General features: G+C 40.5%; 1 long non-coding RNA gene across 1 annotated transcript in view; it reads left to right on the top strand.

Annotated features, from left to right (window-relative positions):
• The window catches only part of LOC140511162 (uncharacterized), a 32946-nt gene extending 9298 nt beyond the window's left edge, over positions 1 to 23648 (top strand). The window contains exon 2 of the long non-coding RNA XR_011969453.1: positions 22891 to 23648. This is a non-coding gene — a long non-coding RNA (uncharacterized lncRNA). The remainder of the gene's footprint in view (positions 1 to 22890) is intronic.
• Positions 23649 to 23868: the final 220 nt, after the last annotated feature.

Here is a 23868-nt window from a genome sequence, read left to right as displayed (position 1 = left end):
TGAAAGGGGGAAGTGGGGTGAGGGTACACAGCAGAGAGGTCTTGATGTTAGTGGAGTCAAAACCAAGGGGAGCAACTAATAGATGATGAAGCATTTAGCTGGAAAATTCTGCAGCCTCTATAAAAGAAGGCTTTGGGAGGAGTTGAGTGCTCTACCCTCCAGCCCTCTGATCAGAGGCGACGGAGGGTGCTAAGAAGGTGTTGGGTGAGCTCCATGATGATGAGATTTCAGGTGATGATTTTATTTGGGGGAGACACAATACTTATTATTTGTGTTTCTATAGACAAGTCATAGCCTCCCTGGGCTTTAGTTTCCCCACATGTTGAAATGAGGGGCTTGGATTAGATGGCTCCTAGGGTCTCTTTTAAATCTGTGATCTTCTGAAGCTAAGTATGGAGAGGCTTATCATCTCTTTGGCCACTGGGGTATTCATTATTTTTTTTGAAGCTACAGCAATTCACTCCTAGAGAAGAGGGGAAAAGATTTATGTCAGTGTAGATGAAATCACAAAGCCTCAAAGTACTAAAATAATATAATATTATCCTCTGGTGCTCCTGAACTAAGTTTTTAGATCCCCCTCCCTGACTATGCTCCTCTGCTTCTATTTATTTCAGAGCTATTCACCTGCTAGCCTTATCTTAACTGCATTCTTTTTTGTTATTATTATTACCCACAGTATCAGGCCTGATCTCTTCTCCTGGAGGAGAGTTTATTTTCTCATGAGATTCTTGCGCTCAGCCATTCCCTTTTTGTCTCTAGTTCTTAAACTGTTTTGTGTCATAGACCTCTTCAGCAGGCTCATGAAGCCATTGCACCCTTTCTCAGAATACTGTTGTTAAATGCATAAAATAAAATGCATAGGATTACCAAGGAAACCAATTATATTGAAATACAGTTGTCAACATATTAAAGTAAAAGCTTAGTGATCCAGGGGTACCCAAGTTTACAAGCTAACCGATGTTACAAGACAACCCCTTTCTTATTACTTTCCTTCAGTAAAACCTCCCTCAGGAAGTTTTCCCAGACTAGTCCCAAGCTAACCAGGAGAATCTAGACCCAGTCTTCCCCCATCCAGTATCCCTGAAATGATGTCTACTTGATGTATCAAATGAGATAATGGTAATAAAAGAACTCTGAAAAAACTGCAAAGAATTTACACATTTGTGGATTTTTAGTATTAATACTGGGGCAGCTAGGTGGTGCAGTGGGTAGAGCACTGGGCTTGGAGTCAAGAAGGCTCATCTTCATGAGTCCAAATTTAGTTTCAGACACTTACTAGCTGTGTAACCCTAGGCAGGTCACTTAACCCTGTTTGCCTCAGTTTCCTCATCTGTAAAATAATCTGGAGAAAGAAAAGGCAAACCACTCCAGTATCTTTGTCAAGAAAACCCCAAATGGGGCATGAAGGGTTGAACATGAGTGAAAAGTGACACAACAAATATTAATATTTATTACCTGCTTGTCTATATTGCCCTCCCTAATAAAATGTTAGTTCTTTGAGGGGAAAGTCCACACCTCTTCTGTAATACAGTCTCTCAAGAGCTTAGTGTAATATAATTCATTTTCTAGATCCTTAATACTTACAGTACCTTGTTTCTATATTATAGAAATATAATAATAACCATAATGATAATAGCATTTATTCACTTTTTATGGTACATTCAGATTTACAAAGGTCTTTCCTCTGTCCTGTGAGATAGATAGTTTAAAGCTTCCCAACCCCATTTTACAGATGAGGAAACAGAGGGTCAGAGAGTTAAAGGAATTTGCCCCTGGTTACAAGGCTAATGTGGCTCTCTGAAATCTTGGGGCATGTGAAATAAAATACCAAATGCTTTCGTGAATGTTGATCAAAGAATCTCAAGCTTCAAAGAATGCTGGAGAGCATTTGACTGTGAGAGTTGAATTTCTAGGAAGTTGAGGCTGGTCTTTTTCATAACTTTTAGGAATTCCATGCAAAATCCATCCTTTTGAACTGAACTTCTCATCTGTATGGGAAATGGAGTCTGTTTCTCCTGTTCCTTAGACTGTCTGGTTGATTTGGATGGTGAATTTTTTTTATAAAGTCCATAAATGCATCTACAAGCCATTTGGCAAAGGGCTTATTTCTGAAGTGGCTCATGTAAATAATTAGAGTAAGGAAGGAGTCAGGCACTGGCTGGCACATGTTCCTAAGCATTTTCATGAATAGATCCTTTCAGTGAATGACAGTGTATCCCAAGACAGAAGATTTAGTTCTACAAACATGAAGCATCAATTCCATGAAATAAAGATGAGGAGGAGTCTGTTGTAAGTAGGAGCCTTTGGGTTGTAGTATTCCTGGCTCCTATACTTATGGGAGACACTCAGCCCATGTCAGGTCCATCTTTGGCCTCATCCCTGGGCAGGGCCAGAATTAGTCCCAGGAAGTTCCTCTGAAACAAAACATTCCAGTGTAGAGAAGGTGAAAGGAACTCCTTCCTATCAGAAATGTCCTCTCTACTTATTCAAACCCTACCCATTCTTCAAAGATCCCTTTCTAAAGTAGCCTCTCTCATCTCTCTTCCTAGCCAATCTTACTCATCTTAGAGCAACAGAAACATGGAATCTCAGTGCTAGAAGGAAATTCAGAGATTGTCTAGCCCAATCCCCTCATTTTATAAATGAGAAAACTGAAAGAAGAAAAACCCCAAAAGCCAGGAGAATGTAAGCCTGTGGTCACACAATGGAAGATCACAGAGTCAAACCCAAGTCCTTTCACTCTAAATATAGCACTCTTTCCACTACACCAATCCAGTTGGTGCATTGTTATTGGGAAGCAAGGGAAGGGGAGAGAGAAGGGAAGGGGAGAGAGAAGGAAAGAAACCCCTTATGGTTCTTATTCAGGTGTCTTAGATGTTAAGAAATAAAGGAAATCCCAGTGGAAAGAAAGCATGAAATGACATCACTAAGTGGGGGTGCTGGGGTAACCTGCCCTGAGTCTTCATGTCATTGTGGTACCAAGTCATTTTTTAAAGCCTATCTCTTCCATGTTCTTTAGTGACTCCAGCCCAAACTGATCTCCCTTAGAGATCATCCATCATACTTATTCATTCATTTGTATCAATATAGTCTTTTCTCAGATTGTTATTAAACAGCTATCATATGCTAGCTAGCTCATATGTATCATATGAGGGATATGAAGTTATATGTCAGTCAATAAACATACTAAGCACTGTGCTAAGACCCGGGTATACAAAGAAAGGCAGAAGACAGTCCCTGCCCTCAAAGAGCTCACAGTCTGATAGAGGTAATGACATGTAAACAATTATGTACAAACATACTCTACGCCAGATAAATTGGAAATAATCAAAAGAGAGAACATACTAGAACTAAGGGGATTGGGAAAAGCTTCATGTAGAAGGTGGGATTTTAACTGGAATATATGTGGCATGTTTCCTGCCCTCAAATCATGTGTAGTCTGGTTGGGTTGCTTATATGTACATGAGAAGATAAGTCTGTGATCAGTGTCAACTGGGAGGTATAGTGCTGAGTTCTGTTGACTCAGATGGTCAACGAAGGTTTCATGGAAGGGATGTCATATGAGCATAATCCAGTACACTTTGTACCTCAAGACCCTCAAGGTGCCAGTTCTTAGGGTAGAGGACATTTGACGTTGTTTTCCTGGAGACTTTAGATAGACCTGTCACAATAAGGGATAGCCTTCATTTAAATAAATAAGAAAACATATTTACTTAGTTCAAGTTTTTCATTGGTGTGTGCCTTTATAGAGGGCTCTCAGAATTTTTCTGGAAAGTAACAAGGTGACGCAGAGGGTACTGCTTAGGGATAGGTATGTATATGGAAAAGATGGAGAGATGCAAGGAGCTACAATGAACTGTTTGAAAATGGAATGGCCAAAAAAAGAAAAGAAAATGGAGTGACCAGCCATTCACATTTGAAAGGTAATGGATTCCTTCTCACAAGAAACGCTGAATATTTTTACCTAAAGACTAACTCCTTGTCAGGGATGTTAAAAAGGGTTTTTCTCCATCAGGTTGGACCTAAATAACCTCCAAGCTCTGGAATTCTATGAACCTATGAGAAAATCCTCTTCAAAGACCCCGGGACAAAGTCTTCTTTCACTATGTCCACCATCCTCCCCAGGCACCCCATGGAGATAATGTGGGTGTGGTTTTGTGCACCAAACAAAGGAAATGACACCACACCCTAAAAAAAAGGACAAAGAAGACTTCAACTGCTGACTTCATTCTACCCATGGTTAAGAAATGCTTTTCTAAGAAAAACTATACAGTTTGTACTATCATAAACTCTCCAAAACCTGCCATATTGGGAAATATTCTGGGAGACAAAGGACCAGGTTTTGGGAGAGTTAGGATTTGGTCTAGAAGTACGTAACCACAGGTACATAATATACCTCCTATTGTTTCATCATCAGAGATCCTATGCTTTTTGTCACTAAAGAATGGATATCACTAGAGCACTCAATTTAATTCAATTCATAGGCCTTTTGGAATTCACGAGTCAAGATGGCCTGATAAAGCATGGAGGCATTGTGACCTGCTTCATTAGAGGAAACACCCAAACCAAAGAAATCCTAGGTCTTTTGAAGTACTGAAGCAAACACAGAATAGTTGAGCTGAGAGGAACCTTAGTACTTGGAACAGAGAATGTTAGACTCAACTCAGAGACCTGGAAAGGTATGTGAACCAACCATCTCATTTTACAGAAGAGCAGACTGAAACCCAGAGACCAGAAATGATTTGTCCAGAGTCACTTAGTGGTAGAGCCAGGACTAGAACCTAAATCTTTTAAGTCCTAAGTCCAGCACTATCCCGTTTTACCCCCCACTTATATTGTATATATTGAGCAATATCATATATATATGTGTATATAATACATGCAACATGTATACATAGCATAATATAGAGAATACATATGTTTATAATATGTTTAAAATATATGTACATAATACATATGTTGGTAATATATTATAAGGTCATAGGACTAGGTAAATCAGTCAGTGAGTCTATCAATCAGTGTCAGTCAATAAACAGGCACTGTGCTAAGCCCCAGGGATATAAAAAGAGGCAAAAGACAGTTCCTACCTTCAAGGAGCTCACAGTCTAATTTGGAAAATAACAAGCAACAAATGTGCAAAAAAGCCATGTGCAGGGTAAATATGAAATAATTAAGAAGGGGTTGGGAAAGACTTCCTATAGAAGATGAGATTTCAGTTGGAATATAAAGAAAGCCTGAGAAGGCAATTGGTGGAGATAAGAAGGGAGGGCATTCCAGGCATGGAGATAGCCAGACAAAATGCTTGGAGCTGAGAGGTACAGTGTCTTCTTGGTGGAACAGAGTTATTGGATTGAAGAATATGTGATGAGGAATAAAGTATAAGACAACTGGAAAGGTAGAGGAGGCTAGCTTACTAAAGGCTCTGAACTCCAGAGGATTTCCTCTTTGATCCTAGAGGCAAATGGGAACTGCTAAAGTTTATTGATATACATGGGGGCGGCATAGTTGAAACTATGCTTTAGGAAAATCACTTTAGTGAATGAATGGAGTTTGGTTTGAAGTGGAGTAGATTTGAGGCAGGCAGACCCAATTATAACTGTGCATGTCGGGGGTAACAAGGGCATGCATCAGAGTGGTGGCAGTGTCAGAGGAGAGAAGGGACCCTATTTAAGAGAAGTTGCTAAGGTGAAATTGACAGAAATAATGTATTGTAGGGCACTGTTCCCATCCTCAGGTAGCTCCCAGGGATCTGGAGGGTCCAAATTCACATAAGTCAGGCAGCTAAACAGTACAAGTGATAGCCAGCTAGACCAGGACAGATGACCTGAGTTCAAATATGGCTTCCTTACGAGCTGCATAACCCTGGGCAAGAAACTTAACCGCTGTGAGCCTTAATTTCCATATCTATAAAGTGAGAATGATAATTGTGAGGATAATATGAGACAATATTTGTGAAAAGCTTTGTAAACCTTAAAGGGCTACGTAAATATGAACTATTATTAGGATAGAAATGTGTAGATTGGAGGTAATCAAGACCCAAACCATGTGCGTTGGAGGAGAAGGAATGGCCAAATGGATAGAACCTTAGACTTGGGGTCAAGGGTTGGAATTCCAGCTCTGACACCTCCTAGCCTGGAGATGGCATTTCTTTGAGTTCCTTTTTTTCAATAAGCATTTACTTACTGTAAGCCAGCCATTGTGTGAAGTGTTGGGAATACAAACACAAAGGGAAAGAAAGATAGTCTCTGCCCTTGAAGAGCTGATGATCTAATAGATCAAAGGAAGCTGGAAAAGGGAGAGAGGTGGGGGATGAAGGTATCTGGGATGTGGCAAAGAAAATCCAGAGAGTCAGGAGGGGAATAAGAAAAACACAGCTGACCTTGGCATCGTCCTTAAAATCAAGGTTCTGGCAGGAACCAGCCAATTGGAGGGAGATGTTGCAGGGACAAAGGTACTTCCAATATGAGAAGCAGTCTAGGGGTGGAGTGAGCTTTTAGGGTGAAGGGGTTTCTGAGGCATGGTAGCAAAAGAACCAACACAGAGTCACAAATGCAGCCTCCGTAATACCTGCTAATTTAGGAAATACTATCTACTTCACAGAATTATTACGAGAAAAACGCTTTATAAACTTAAAGTAATAATAATAATATAATAATATATATAATATCATAATATATAATATATATAATAATATAATATATAATATATAATATGTATAATATAATAATATATAATAATAATAATATAATAATAATAATAAAATAGCTCATGCTCAGGTTAATGCAGTGTTTCCTCATATTATCTCCCTTGATCCTCACAGAAATCCTGAAAGCTACTTGCTATCACTGCCCCCATTTTATAGGAGAGGAAACTGAGGCTGAGAGGGTAAGTGACAATGTCCAGAGTTATTTAGCTTTCCTGAAGCAGGATTTGATACCATGTCTCCTTGATTTCAAGTCCAGCACTCTATCCCTTTACTTAAAGAGTTTCAGAAACATGAGATGTTGTTTTTAAATTCTCATTTGCCTGAAGGTTCTCACCTGCCCTGGGAACACACCGACCTGCTTTGCTCTGTTTCCCACGGAGCTCAAAGTGGGAAAGGGTCATGAAAGGAGAGAAAGGGGTTTAGCTCAAAGTGAGATATGATGGCTTTTTTATGTCACAGATGTTCTGATCCGATTAGGGTCCTTGTTTAGGCTGGTCAAGTTTCAGGCCAGCAGAGCTATTTTCTGAAGAATCCACTGATTTGGGGCAAGATTAAACTCTCCAAGAAAGATTTTCACTGTTATCATTCTGGACATGCAGTTTATTGAGCATAGTAATGACTATTCTTTGCAGCAAACAACTTCCCTCAGTTTACCAGAAGTTAGATTTCAACACTAGCTTCCTATCGTGTCTCCCATGTGACTTCCAACTCTGTATTTGTGTAGTAGTAGTGGTGGTGGTGGTGGTGGTGGTGGTGGTGGTGGTTGTGGTGGTGGTGGTGGTGCTGCTGCTGCTGCTGTTTGTGGTGCTGGTTGGTAGTAGCAGCAACAGCACTATTAACAACAAAAATAGTAGTAGAATTCATAGCAATTAATAGATTATTATCTGTTTTCTGAACACCACCCTAACCAAGAACAAAGAGGCTTTTCAATAATGTTGGCCACCAGGTGGTGAATATTTTAGCCCTGACAGCTCATGAAGAATAACTACTTAGACACTGGGAGATGAGATCAATGTTGGTAGAAGGTAAAGCCACATTAATTAAATTATAGCTCTTTGAGGTATAGGGAACGTGTCCTTATTATAAATAATGATACACTACATGGTCTTGGTGACAGATCGTCTACTGTCCAAGGAGGACCTACCTAGATAAGTATGGAGAGTTTCATCACTAGCAGACTGGTCACTAGAAGATAGATATCACTAGAGGCAGTCAATTTAATCTGATTCATAGAACATTTGGAATTCACAAGCTAAGATGATCTGAGAAGTCATGGATGTATTCATTGAAGCATCAAAGATTACTTAGGAATTGTTGATGTGAATGACCACATAGTAAAGAGAATTTACCTAAACCAGGAGGTAGAAGAACAAGACCAGAGCAGGGTCACAGAAACCAAGGGCAGAGGGAGCATACAAGAGAAAAGACTAGTGAGTGATGTCACAAGATGTGGAGAGGTCAAGAAGGATGAAGACTGAGAACAAGCTGTGGGATTTAGCAGTTAAGTGATGATTGGTGACCTTGGAGAAAAAGTTACAGTGACAGTGGTGAGGTTGGAAGCCAGATGACAAGGAGTATAAAAGTGAATAGGAATTACTTGTCCTGAACACCAAAGAGATCAAAGAAAGAGGAAAAAGCCCTATATGTACTAAAGTATAAATAGCAGCGCTTTTTGTAGTATTAAAGTTTTGGAAGCTGAGGAGATTCCCATCAATTGGGGAATGACTGAACAAGTTATGGTATATGAATATAATGCAATATTGTTACCTTGTAAGAAAAAAGGAAAAGAACAGCCTCAGAGAAACTTGGAAAGATTTGTATGAACCAATACAAAGTGAAGTGAGGAGGACAAGGAAAACAATTTATAAAATAACAATGACATTGTGAAAATGACCAGTTTTTAAAGACTTAAGAACTTTGATCAATGCAGTGATACACCAGGATTTCAGAGGATGGAAGATGGAGCATTGTATTTTCCTCTCTACAGAGATGATGGTACCTTACAGGAGACACATAATTTTGGACTTGGCAAATATGGGAATTCATTTTGCTTGAATTTGCTTATTTATTACAATGATTTTGTTTTTTTCTTTTACAGTTTTTTTGGGGGGTAGGGAGGAAGAATAGGAAGGGGAGAAAATAAATGCTTAATAATTTAAAAAATAACTTAGAAAAGAAGTGAGTGGGAGATGAGGAAGTAGAGGCAAGAAATAAAGCATATATGGTTTTCCAGCTTCGTAGAACCTGCCAGGATTTGCACTTCACTGCCATTGGCATTTTCCCTGGCTGTCACTCATGCCTGGCATGCTCTCCCTCCTCTGCTCCACCTACTTCCCTAGCTTCCTTGAAATCCCAAATAAATCTCATCTTTTACAGGAAGCCTTCCTCAATTCCTCTTCATTCCAGTGCCTTCCTTCTGTTGAGTAGTTCCTATCCTGTATATAGCTTGTTTGCATATTTGTTCCCCTCTCATATTGGAAGTTCCTTGAGGGGCAGAGATTGTCTTTTGCCACTTTTTGTATTCTCAGAACAGTGCTTGACACATAGAGGCTTAATAAATCTTTAGTGATTGACTGATTGGCTTTGAAAAGCAAAGGTCACCTCCATGCCAAGCACTGAGAAAGATGATAATGAACAATACCTTATTCAGATCATCAAATTTCAAAGGATATAATAAAAAGATACAGTAAAACTAAGATGCCACTAAACATAATTTAAGTTTCTCTGATGGACCAGAAGGTACTACTGGTTCTTTCAGGCTTCAGGGTCAGTTAGAATAATAGACTGTTGGTGTAGGAAGGAACTTTAGAACCTAGAACCCAGAATATTTAAGTAAGAAGGAACCTTATAATATAGATCACAGAATATTCAAGCCAGAAGATACATGGAAAGAGCTGGAAAGAACCTTGGCACTTCAAAAATAGAAATCGAATCTAGCTCCCTAGGTAGGTGCTATTATTACCCCAATTTTACAAATGAGGAAACTGAGGCAGGGTTAAGTGATTTGCCCAGGATCACACAACTAGTAAGTGCTCAAGGTTGAATTTGAACCCAAGTCTTTTGAACTCCAGGTCTAACACTTTATCCTCTGTGTGCCACCTAGCTGTCCCTAGTGATAAGGCACTAGAGTGCAGGAAAGAGATTAAGTTTTGGAGCCATCATTGTGAAAGTGATCACTGAACCTACTGGAACTGATGAGATATTCAAGAGAAATAATGTAGGCAAAAGATCAGAAGAGGAACCAGGGCAGAACTTTGGGGGACATTCACAGATTGAAAAGCCAAGTCACAAGGAGTGGATAAGTAACTTGTCCAAGGTTGTACAGCTAGGAAGTGACAAAATCAGAACTCAACTCCAGATCTTCAGACTGCAAGTTCGATGTTGTTCTGCCAGGCTGCTCCCTCTTATATAATGGGTATCGGTTCTCATCGTCCTATAGATGTGCACAAGCACTGGTTCATTGAGAATGCTGATTAAGAGAATGTGAGATAAAAGAGCTGTCACTAACAAAATGCTATCATGTACAACAGTCTGAACAATTCAAACCCCAGCACTGGGATTTCAGAACAAATTCCTAATTTTCCTGGGTTTCATCTAAGTGGTATTAGAGATCCTCTTGTCATTGGGTAAGTCATACATGCTATTTGTTTCAGGACAGCTACCATAATGGAAACTTATCTACTCATCATCATTCCTGGCATATTTTTGCAACACCTGGAAGGCAGGGATTAAATGTATTCTGCTTGGCTCAAAAAGACAGAATTAGAACCAATTTATGAAAGTTGCTAGGAAGTTGATTTCAGCTCAGTACAGGAAAGAACTCTTTAATAACTAGAAGTGTCCAAAATTTGAATGGCCTCTCCCCATGAGTGAATTTCCCAACATGATCACTGTTATGGTCCCATACTTTTAAAAGCCTTTACTTGAACCTGCCATCCCATCATGCTATCATCCTATTGCTCTCCTCCTTTTCACAGCCAAACTCCTAGAAAAAGCCATCTATATTTGTCGCCTCCACTTCCTCACCTCCCACTCACTTCTAAATTCCTTACAATCTGGCTTCCAACCCCAACACTCTATTGAAACAGCTCTCTCCAGCGATTTCTTTGTTGCTACACTCAATGGCTTTTGACTCAGTTCTCAACCTTCTTTGCAGCTTTTGAGGATATTTTGAGGATCCCCTACTTCTGCATACTCTCTCCTTCCTCAGCTTTCATGACACAACTCTTCTTTGGTTCTTATCCTATATGTCTTACTACTTTCTTGTTATTATTGAGTTGCTTTCATTGTGTCTGACTCTTCATGGCCCCATTTGGAGCTAAGAAATTGGAATGGTTTGCCATTTTGTTCTCCAGTTCATTTGACAGATGAGGAAACTAAGGCAAATTGAGTTAAGTGACTTGCCCAGGGTCACTTTGCCATTGAGTGTCAGAGGCCAGATTTGAACTCAAGAAGACCCATCTTCCTGACTCTATCCTATGCACCACCTAACTGCCCCAGTATACTCCTACACTGGAATCATCCTCCTCTCACTCACTAAAAGTGAATGTCCCCCAAAGTTCTGCCCTGGTTCCTCTTCTGTTCTTTTGCCTACATTATTTCTCTTGAATATCTCATCAGTTCCAGTAGGTTCAGTGATCACTTTCACAATGATGGCTCCAAAACTTAATCTCTTTCCTGCACTCTAGTGCCTTATCACTAGGGACAGCTAGGTGGCACACAGAGGATAAAGTGTTAGACCTGGAGTTCAAAAGACTTGGGTTCAAATTCAACCTTGAGCACTTACTAGTTGTGTGATCCTGGGCAAATCACTTAACCCTGCCTCAGTTTCCTCATTTGTAAAATTGGGGTAATAATAGCACCTACCTCCTGGGGTTGTTGTGAGGATCAAATGAGCTGATATTTGTAAGGTGTTGTGCCAACTTCAAGGCACTATATAAATGCTCACTGTTATTATTAATTAGCTGTTGGATAGCTCCATTGGGTGTTCTATAGGAACCTCAAGCTCCATATATAGAAAAAACAGAGTTTATTATCCTTATTATCCTTCTCCTGCTTCCTCTGCCCCTGACCTAATCCTCCTCCAAACTTTCCTGTTTTGTGAAGGGCTCTACTTGCCTTCTATTCACTTAAATTCTCAGCCTTGTATCTGTCATCTACTTGTCTCTCCCCTTCACTGCACACACACACACACACACACACACACACACACACACACACACACACACGCGCGCGCGCACACAGAGTCATTTGCCAAGTCTTGTTAATTCTGCTTCCAGAGTAGCTCTCAAAACTACCCCTTTCACTCCCAAAGCCACTACCCTAGTTCAGGTCTTCATCACCTCTTGTCCAGACTATTGTAACGCCCTCCTGTTTGATCTCTTGTCTTCCATCTTCCCCAGCTCCAATCAGCTCCCCACACAGTCATCAGAATAATCTTCCTAAAGCACAGACAGGTCTGGCTATGTTGCTGCCCTGCTTGAGAATCTTTAGTACTTCCTTATTGGTTCCTAGCATAAAATTAAAAAAAAAAAACTCAACTGGACATTTAAAGCTCTTCACAATTTGGCTCCAGCCTACTTTTCTAAGCCTCTTTTATAATATTCTCTCCTTACCAGGGTCACACAACTAGTAAGTGTCTGAGGTCACATTTGAACTCAGGTCCTCTTTACTCTAGGGGCAGTGGTCTATCCACTGAGCCACCTATCTGCCCCTATAAGTATTCTCTTTTATACACCCTATGTTTCAGTCAAACTGGCTGACCTGCTCTTCCCTGATGGAATGAGGCTTTATTAGTAATGAAGGCTAGGTTTAGTTCCCATGGCTTGTATTGGTTTGGATGTCTTTTTGTGTAAAGAAGGAGGACATTAGGTTGCTCAGCCCTGCCTTTAGCCCCACAGAGAGCATAGACACTAGTAGGACACCAGAGACTCTGCCCTGTAGGACATTAAATTGGGAGGCACAGTTTGAGTGCTTATGCATAGTGAGGGGGGGAACAAAGAAGCCAGGTGGCCTGGCATGACCTCGTAATTCCTTGCTTTGTGATTCTCCTGTGCTTATAATATTAGGCTCATGGGATTTATGACCGGGCTGTATACTAAGTCACTTTCACTGATCTTTATTCTCTTAAATCTACCTTAAGCCAACTTTAAAAGAGGGGACCCTCTTAGCTAGGCTGGGACTGGTACTCCTGGATTACTCAGTGTTCCCCCTAATGCTTTAGCCCTGGAGGTATCTCCCCCAAAGAGCTTCCAGAACTTTTGCTCTTTATTATTGCTTATTTTGCAAAACAAAACAAACACCTTACAAGTTGGTTAATATGCTAAAGCAGTTTGGTGTGTGTGTGTGTGTGTGTGTGTGTGTGTGTGTGTGTGTGTGTGTGTGTGTGTGTGTGTGTGTGTGGTGACAGACAGAATATCTATATCTATATGATAGAGAGAGAGAAAGGGTAAAGAAAAATAATGATTTGGGGAAAAGTTGATCAGCACAGACATCTAAACACATGAGCTGGAAACTTTCTGACTGCAAGGAGCAGGAGGAGCTCCTATTCCAGTGTCAGAGTGAGGCAGGGGTAGGGGTGTCAGTAATCAGTACCTTTTCTTCCCTCTGGCAGCCAAGGATAGGGAAGAGATAAGGTCTGTGAAGGGCTATCTCCTTCAACTGGATATATTTGGAGATAAAGCATCCACACCACCAGCAGCATCTTTGTAGTCAATAGTTCTTACAATTCCTCTGGATGCAGCCATTGGGGAGATGCTTCAACATTAGTGATGCAGCTCACATATCAAGATGAAAGTCCAGCTGACATTGGAACTCTATGCCTCTCTTTTCTCCATCTTCCTTTTTTCTCTTCAGAAAACTCTGCGAGCCAATCATTAAACACAGGCATAACCTCTGGAGTTTTCCTCCCCAAATCTAGTGCAATGGATTCTGGGAATCTGAGCCATCCAAAACAAGGGCTGTACTAAACTTAGCATTCATTCTCCTGCCTCTTTCAAGAACATACTTTTTCTTCATTTCTGCCTCTTAGATGCCTAGCTACATTCAAGGCTCAGGTCATGTGGCACATCCTACAGGAAGTTTTTCCTGATGCTCTTGATTTTTAGTGCTCACACCCTCCATAAATTACTTATTACTTAATTATTGGTATATATGTTATAGCCCCCAGTAGACTATAAGCATCTGGAAGCTAGAGAATAGTTTTCTTTTTTATCTTTGTAAAGCACCTTGGACAGTGTCCTACATGGAGCAGGCACTACATAAATGGTGAGTTGAACTGAACGGATTGGATTGGATTGATATAGTAGAAGGAATTCTTACTCTGAATAAGATTTAGAACTCAAGTTCCTTCCAGTTCTAATATTCTCTGCTCTCTATTCTAAGATCTCTTCTAATTCCAGGATTTTATGAAATTTTGTCAAGATTTAAGGAAAGAAATGGTTGGGGGTGGGAATGGGAGGTTGTGAGGTGGGGAAGAGATAATCCAATCCAACAAAACTTTATTAAGTAATTACAGTGTTCAAGGCAATATATTCAGTGCTGAGGATGCCAAAAGACCTTGCCCTCAACGAACGCACATTCTAGTAGAGATATAAGTGGAGCATATAGTATGTAAACAGATAAATACACACATGCCAATTTGAGGAAAGATAAGAGAGTTACCAACAATTGGGGGAATTAGGAAAGGCTTCCCACAAGATAAGGGCACATAAACTGTCTCCAGGGAAGTCAGAGATTCTAAAAGGTAGAGGTGAGGAGTGAGTGCATTCCAGATGAGGGGACAGCCGGAATGAAGGCACAGGATATAGAATTCTTATTTGAGGACTTGTAAGCCAGTGTAGATGTAATATAAAGTATGTGAGGGGGAGAAATGTAGATTAAGCCTAGAAAGATAGGCTTGAGACAGACAATGAAGATTTTTAAATGGCAATATGAGAAATTTATGTTCTGTCTTAGAGAAAAAAGGGAGCCATTGATGGTTCTTGAGCAGGAAACTGGCATGGTCTGACTTGTTCTTTAAGCACTTATTTGTATAACACCTAGTATGCACCACACCCTCTGTCTAGTACTTTTTATAAATATTATTTAATTTTATCTTCACAATAACTCTGTGTGGTAGATGTTATTGCTCCCATTTTGCCATCCAGGAAAGTGGGGCTGACAGGGTCTCCCTGAGGTCCAGGGTCACCCAGCTAGTAAGTGTCTATGCCAGATTTGAACTCAGATCTTGTTGAATCCAGGCCCAACATTCTATCCACTGAGCCCACCAGCTGCCTCAGGAATATGTTGACAGCTGTGTGGAGGATCTCCTGGAAAGTAGAGACTAGAAGCTAGGAATCTAATCAGGCTACTGTTGTCATTATCTAGGAGATAGGAACCAGTATGGTGGTCATGAAAATAAGGAGATAGAAACAGAGGAAAGGGGTTTCATGGAAGTAGAAGTGACTAAATTTGGCAACTGACAAGTGATAAGAGAGGGAGAAGAGTTGAAGATGCCTCTTGGTGGTAGGGAAGAGAATCCCAGGAGAGAAGCTAGGGTTGTTACATAGATACATAAAGAGCATGATTTGAATCCATAGCAGCAGATGAGATTGCTGAATGAAAGTATATGTAGAGGACCTGGGGCAGAGCTTGGGAGGACCCCAGCATGCAGAGAGTGGGAGGGAGAAGATGATTGAACAAAAGAGACTATGAAGGAGTGGTGGTTAAAGAAGAAGAAGGAAAACTAACAGAAGACTGCTCTGGAAACCTAGGGAGTCAAGGATATCTATAATGAGGGAGTGGGCCTTGGTGCCAAGTGCTACCAAGAGGTTAGGAAGAATTACAATTGAGAAAAGCCCATGGGATTTAGCACTTAAGAAAGAGAAAGCAATTGCAAAACCTGAGTGAGACATACACCCTTCACAATTTCCTGAGGGGCAGGAAATTCAAGTCAGTCCCAGTTTCCCTTTGCTATCATCCCAAATTGGCAGGAAGCCAGCTAAAACACGATCTGCAAAATATTGTACAAGGTGCAGTTGACAGACTTTTTCAGGAAGCTTTGCCTTGGACAGTCTCCCATGAAATCTAGGAACTGTTGGGTGTGTTACGGTATTCAAATAAAAGTCCTCAGACTGAGGACATCAACTGGAGATCATGGGACACCTTAGGAAACAATGACAATAATGTTTGAGCCATATAGTCTGCCTTACTATTGGCTCATTCCTATCTGTCTAGAAACATGAAGAGGTCTCTAAAAAATTTTTTGAAGCCTTCCTTTGACCTTTCTGTGTCATCCTATTCCATATCTCTTTTGCTTTTCACCACTAAACTTGAAAAAATTGTCTATACAAATACCTCCAATTCATCACCATTCACTGGCAATGGGTACTTTGTCCCTACCACTTTATAGAAACTTCTCTGTGAAAATCACCACTGATTTCCTAATCACTAAACCCAATGATTTTTTTCAGTTCTCATCCTCTTTGACCTCCTTGTAACTATGGCACTGTTAACTATTCCCTCCTATCTTTTCCATACCCTCTCTTCTCCTCAGTACAGACACCACACACATTCTGTTGGGTCTCCTGGTCCTCCCTTTGTCCTCTGTTTTTTCAATTCTTCCTCCTCTACCCTTGCTGTTGATTAGTCATTCAGTTGTGTCCAACTCTTTGTGACCTTGTGACATCATACTATCCATGAGATTTTCTTGGCAAAGATGCTAGAATGGTCTGCCATTTCCTTCTCCAATGGATGAAGGCAAACAGAAGTTAAGTGATCTGCTCATAGTCACGTGGCAAGGAAATGTCTGAGATCAGATTCAAACTCAGATCTTCCTGACTCCAGGCCCAGTGCTCTATCTACTGAGGCACTTAGATGTTTCCTTTCTCTACCTTACCTCTTAATAAGATTGCCTTCCAAATGTCTGTCCTCAACCTTCTCTTCTCTTTCTGATCTCTCCCCTTTGGCAATTTCATCCACTTCTGGGGTTTCAGCGTCACCTCCATGCAAGTGATTCCCACCTCCACTCCTGACCTTTCTTCTGAGCCCCAGACCTACAGTTGCAACTATCTACAGAATTTCTCCACCTGGATAAGTCACTGGCACTTCATATCAACTGAGGTCATTCTGTTTCCTTTAAATCTACACCTCTTTCTAGCTTCGTTATTTCTATTTGTGCTGCCATCATCCACCCAGTCTACCATATAAATGACTTTGAGTTTGTCTTTGTCTATTCCTACTCCTTCACCAGCTCCTATCAATTTAATCTTCAAAATATCTTGGAAATATATCCCTTTCTCTTATTGCTACTGCCCTAATACAGGCTTTTCTAACCATCTAACTAAGCTATCGTATTAGCTTATAAACAGACCTCCCCTCACCTACTCTGCCCCTTTATTTCCCACTCTCTTCCTGACCTCTTTCTTACTGCCACAACAGTCATTTACAAGAATAGAGTCTTGTCATTCCTCTGCTCAGAATTTTTCAATGGCTTCTTATTGTCTTCCGGAATAAAGGTCAAGTTCTTCTTGGCATGGCAGGCATTTTATAACCTGATATTGCCCTACCTTTTCAGCTTTATTACATATTTAACCACCCCCCCGCCCCCACCCTCCCACCGCCCCCACACACCTTTGTTCCGTTTACATCTCTGGTCTGGTACACACACACACACACACACACACACACACACACACACACACACACACACACACACACACACACACACACACACAGAGTTCCTTGAAACTAGGGACCTGGCATTATTCAATCTTTGTCTCTCTTGAATACACAGAGATTTTAGGAGCTATTTAATACATGTTAATTGGTGCCTCTGTCCCACCTTCAGAGGGCTGGCCTAATGTCAGCCTTGGCTGCTGATTTACAGCGTACAGAATAGGGCTGATTCTCTACTAGGATCCTGTGTGATTTCATTCCATTCCATTCAACAAATGTTTATTAAAAGCCTCTTATATGTTGGCCTCCATGGTTTGCACTGGGGATGCAAAAATAAACAAAAAGAAAGGAGTCACTGCCCTCAGGGGGTATATACTCTAGTGGGAGGGGGTAGAATATGACATATACCGAAATAAGTGTGGACAAAAGCATGTAAGAGTGGCAAGAAATGCAGGCAAAGTGCTCTTAAGAAAATTAATATGGAAGAGAAAACTTTCAAACAAAAGGTTCAGGGAGAAGTCATTTCTTTTTTTTCTAGCCCTCAGTTCCTCCCTCTATAAAAGAAATGGGTTGCATAAAAGATTTAGAAGGGCTTTTCGAGCTCTGACATTCTATGAATTGGTGACTTTCTCTCTTAAGTTTTACAGTGCGTGTTAATGTATGTGTTTAACCCATGTTGGGGCTTAAGAATGAACACATCATGATATTCTAGTATCTAGTTACATCTTTTACCCTAAGAGCAACCTAAAGGGTTAAGCAATGTTCATTTGGGCTACTCTCAGGCCATAAAGAAACCATAAAGAAGGGAGGAGGGAATTATAAACGGAACTGCATCCTGTTTGACGTGGGATCATACCACATACCTCATTAAGTATCAAATGTATTTTAAAATCTTAATAATCAGTGATATTTACATAATACCTTGTCACTAGAGTCCTATCTGTAGCTTTGATTCAACCTTCTTAGTAATTATTTAGATCAGGGCTTCTTAAAGTATGGTTTGTTGGCCACTGGGGGTCCCTGATACCCTTTCAGAAGGTCCGCAAAATCAAAACTGCTTTCACAACCATATTAAGAAGTTCTCATTTCCAGTATCACAAATATTGGGAAGTATAACCGCCACAGAGAAAAGCTTTTCACAGGGTTCTCTATAATTTTTAAAAGTATAAAGGGGTCCTAAAGTCAAAAATTTTAAGAACCACTGATTTAGATGAAAACATTGATGGCAGGCTTGTCAAACTTACAGATGTCCCAAAGGTGAAAGGAATACCAGTTTCCCCATTTGTAAAATAAGAACACTAGACTTCATTCATTTCAATTCAACAGATATTTTTTAAATTTATTTTCAGTGTTCTACAATCACTGCCATATATCTTAGATTTTTTTCCTCCCTCCCTGAGATGGCATGCAGTTTTATATAGGTTCTACACATGCATTCCTATTAAATACATTTTCACCACTCATGTTGCATAGAATTAAAATGAGTGGGAGAAGTCATATAACAAACCAAAACATAATACATAAGAAAACGATCTGTAACATTCTGCAGTTGAATTCCATAGTTCTTTCTCTGGATGTGGAAGGCATTTTGCCTTAAAAGATCACTGGGAATTTTTTAAGTCCTTGCATTGCAATGAAGTTCTAAGTCTACCAGAAAAAATACTCGCACACTGTGGTTGTTGCTGTGTACAAAGTTCTCCTGGTTCTGCTCCTTTCACTCAGCATCAGATCATATAAGTCTTTCTAGGTCTCTCTGAAGTCTTCCTGTTCATCATTTCTTATGGCACAATAGTATTCCATTACATTCATATACCACAGCTTGTTCAGCCATTCCCCAATTGATGGGCATCCTCCTTGATTTCCAGTTTTTGGCCACCACAAAGAGAGCTGCTATAAATATTTTTGTATATGTGGGACCTTTTCTCTTTTTTGCGATCTCTTGGGGATACGGTCCTAGAAGCGATATTGCTGGGTCCAAAGGTATGCATATTTTTATAACCTTTTGCTACAATTTGTTCCAAATTGCTCTCCAGAATGGTTGGATCAGCTCATAGCTCCACCAATAATGAATTAGTGTTCCAGCTCTCCCATATCTTCTCCAACGTTTATCATCTTCCTGTTTTGTCATGTTAGCCAATCCGATAGGTGTGATGTGTCAACAGATATTTTTTTAAATGCCTATTAGGCACAAGGCACTAGGCTAGGAATTGGGCATATGAAGATGAAAAAACTCCATCCCTTCTATACAGTCCCATCTATAAAGAGCTTATGGTTTAACAGAGGGGATAGGACTCATATGCAAATAAATATTCTACCAAGTAGTTGTGAAAAGGGCAAAAGAACAACCCAGCCCAATGACCATAAGAAAGTTTGGGAAGGGAGAGAAAGCTTTCCTCTAAGGGGAAGCAGGGATGGCTTCATGGAGAAGACATCTGGCCTGAATTTTGAAGGAATTTCAGTACGAATTTGAAGGATTTCATCAGGCAAAGCCAAGAGAATGGGTTCCAGGTGTAATATACATCCAGAACAAACTGGGGGAAGGGTGGAGAGAGCTCTGAATTTAGTCAAAAGACCTTAGGTCCAATTCTGGCTCTTCCTCCTGATGGTTACTTAGAAAAGTGATTATTTCTCTGGGCTTCAGTTTCCTCATCTGTAGAATGAGATGATTACACTGGATTACCTCCAAATTCCCTTGGAGGGCTAAATCTTTGATGCTATGGCCCTAAAGCTAGAGGTTGGCTGAAACATAAAATGAAAATATATTATGTTCCAAAGACAGTAGTGCACCCAACATGTTTCAAGGCCAAAGTGGTGAGGATTGACCCCTTGTATACATTATGGGGGTGTTGTAGAGTAGCTGGAACAGAGGTAGAGTAGGCATCTCTAGTCTCTTCTCCCCCTACCCTTCTCTAAGGGAGGCTTTAATTCCTACAAGGAGGGGAAGCAGGGGGTTGAGACCAGAGGACACTCTGTTCTCCTTAGAGAGAAAGGGTATCAGGCTAGAGTTATATGTATTTGCTTCCTTAGATATGGTTGGTTTGGGGGGTATGATCATGTTCAAGCTAACTTCTGATTTCTCTGTGGTTATGGAGGAACCCCAGCTTTATATCTAAGGCTTAACTCCCTTCCTAGCACATACCAATTCCAGAATGAACACATATAGTTAATAAGCAAAGAAATCCATTTATTCAAGTAGGGAGCAAAATAGAAATCAGAAAAGGTATACGTAGGAGAATATATATCAGACAATGAAGAATGGAGCTTCCTCATTGGGAGGGAGGAAACTCAACTCAGCTGAGATGGTTCTTGATCTCATCTAAGGGAACTCCCCAAAACCTCTAGTATAATAAGCTGGGGCTAGGGACATCCTAGAGACTGTCAGCTCCTCTTATGTCTTCCTAGAATGTTTTCCTTCAGCAACTTGAAGTGAGGTTGGCCTCTTCTAGTTTCCCCCTTAAAATTGGAAGTCAGAAGTGTCTGAAGCACCTCAATGCTTGAAGAATCTCAGAGAAGATTAGACAGAAATTGAGGCTCTCTAGCCCTTTCCGGCTCCACCCTTGCCTTCATGCAGGGCAGCACATTCATTTCTACCAATAAGGAGACGTTCCCCCACCAATGGGATTTGGCTCAGGGATTATATCTTGAAATCAGACTGCAGAGGTACGTTGGCAGCAGATGGTAGTGGAGCTTAAATGCCAGGCCTTAAATGTAAGGAGCCACTAAGGAGTTTTTTGAGCAAAAGAGTGACCTATGCACTAGACCAGGGGTTCTTAACCTGGGATCCCTGAGCTTCTTTTCTAATCAATCAATCAACCAATCAATCAATAAAACAGAAAAAGAATAATTTCAATATTTCAGTAGAACTGGTTTCCTTTTGTACTCCTTTATATTTCATTTTTTTCATTCATTTAGAAACACAGTTCTGTGAAGAGGTTCACCAGAAGCATCCAGGACACAAGCAAGGTCAAGAACCCTTGCCCTAGACTAAGGGGTGTGGAATCTGCAGCCTTGAGGCCACATGTGGCCTTCTCAGTCCTCAAGTGTGGCCCTTTGACTGAGTCCAAGTTTTACAGAACTATCCTTTTATTGAAGGGATTTGTTCCATGAAGTTTGGATTCACTCAAAGGGTCACACTTGAGGACCTAGAGGGCCACTTGTAGCCTTGAGGCCTCAGATTCCTCACCCCTGGTACTAAGCAGCCTCTTCTAGGGTTTAGTCTGTGAATCTACAGTAGAGGTCAGAATCAAGATCTAAACAGGGCTTAGCAGGGTAGAGCAATGGGTTTGATGAAACAGGGTTCCATTTACTAGGGATAAATGGAATGAATGTCCTACACTGAGATTCAAAAATCTGCTGCAATGGCAAAAAAAAAAAAAAAAATTGGAAGACCTGTTTTATTGAGTTAATGTAGGGGGAAGAAAAACCCTGCTGTTTTTGTGAACTGCATGTTCTGTATGAGTCAGCATTGTGATGCAGCAGCCCAAAGAGCTAAGGAGGGCTTGGGCTGCAGGGATAGAGGTCTGCCTCCAGAGAAGAAAAGGTGCCTACGGCTAACTGTCTTAGGTCTGGGTCCAACCACATCTGGAAAACTGTATTCATTCTCAAGCACTGCATTCAAGAGGAATGTTGACAAAGCTGAGTGTCCAGAGGAGGGGGATCGGGATCTAGCAGTTCCAAGAAAACATGTTTCAGCAATATTTATCATGTTCCTTGTCTATACCTCTTTCAGAAACAATAGTCTGAGTGGCCTGATTTCAGCAGAGTACTCTAGACTGACAAAGATTCGCAGATGAAAACAACCAGGTCCCCTTTTGAGAAGGACTTCTAGTCTAGTGCAGGGGTGGTTGAGATAAGACATACACAAGTTAATATAAATAAAAGAATAACAAGGTGATTCCTTATTGAACAGAGCACTGAGTTTGGAGTCAGGAAGATACTGTGTTCAAATCCCACCTTAGACACTTACTAGCTGTGTGATCCTGGGCACGTCATTCAATCTCCATCTGCCTCAGTTTCCTCATCTGTAAAATGGGGGTAATAAGAGCACCTATCTCTGAGGGTTGTGGTGAAGATCAAATATAACAATATTTACAAAATGCTTAGCCTAGTGCCTTTCACATAGTGTTGTGGTATCATTTCAGTTGTGTCCATCTCTTCTATTTGGCATTTTCTTGGCAGAGATACTGGAGTGCTTTGCCATTTCCTTCTCCAGCTCATTTTGTAGATGAGGAACTGAGGCAAACAGGGTTAAGTGACTTGCCCAGGGTCACACAGCTAGTAAGTTTCTGAAACTGGATTTGGCCCCAGGTCTACCTGACTCCAGACCCAGAACGCTATCCAATGTGCCACCTAGTTGCCCTCTGGCACATAATAGGTGCTATATAAATACTAGCTGTTAGTGGCTAGCTTTTTATATCGCACTTTGTTTTACAAAGCACTTGCCATGTATTAACTCAATTCTTAATGTAACATCAAATAATAATCGTTCATATTAATAATGCCTTGAATTATGTCTTTTATGGTTACAGAATGAGGAAGATGAGCTCATTCAACAAGCATTTATGAAGCACCTACTATGTGTGAAACACTATGCTAGGCCCTGGGGATACAAGAAAAAAAAATGAAAAGTAGTCCTTGCCTGCCTCCGAAGAGCTTACATTTGGCTAAGCTACAGTCTGGACACTGCCCTGTTATCTGAAAAAATATCCAAATAACGTGAGAAAGACTTCCAATGCATTGTGTTGATATTCTTTGGAGGATGATGGAACGATATGGACAAAAGACAGTGTGGCCTAATGGATAGAGAACTAGCCTCAGAGTCAGAAAGACCTGGACTCAATTCTTGCCTTTGGCACATACTGGCTTGGTGACTGTGCTAGTTACTTCAATTCTCAGTATTTCAGGCAGATCTCTATGATAAGTTGCTGAGAAGGAGCCCGTCCACACTGGCAGAAAGGGTTCCTCATCTGGAGTTCTGTGCTCTAATGAAATCACAGATCTAGTCTAACAAAAATTGACCAAATAAAATACGATGAGAAGGCGTGGATAGGAAACAACCTGGAAAAAAACCCCAGATTAATATAGCACTTTAAGATTTATAAAGGCCTTTTTTTCATGATAATCATATGAGGAAGATAGTACAAATGTAATCCCCATTTTACAGATGGGAAAATTGAGGTTCATAAAAATGAACTGGCTAGCTGGTACTCTAAATTCTTCTGATTTCGTGCCCAACATGGGTTCTACACTGCTTCTGCTTAAAATAAAGTGTGATAAATGTATGAAATACATTTATATTAATTGTTATTTAAATTATTAAATTATATTAAGCATAATTAATAATTATATAAAATGTGATAAATGTATGAAATAAATGTAGGAAAGAGCTACAGAGTGCTGTGAGGCAACCAGAGGATCTGGAAACTGTACACAATAAGAAATGATTGAATGAACTAAAGATGCTGACTAGAAAGCAATCCCAACCTTCAGATTTGAAGAGGGGCCAT

This window comes from Notamacropus eugenii, chromosome 6, assembly GCF_028372415.1.
Source record: "Notamacropus eugenii isolate mMacEug1 chromosome 6, mMacEug1.pri_v2, whole genome shotgun sequence".
NCBI lineage: Eukaryota > Metazoa > Chordata > Mammalia > Diprotodontia > Macropodidae > Notamacropus > Notamacropus eugenii.
Note: the sequence above shows the minus strand (reverse complement) of the source record. Positions and strands in the feature narration are given on the sequence as shown.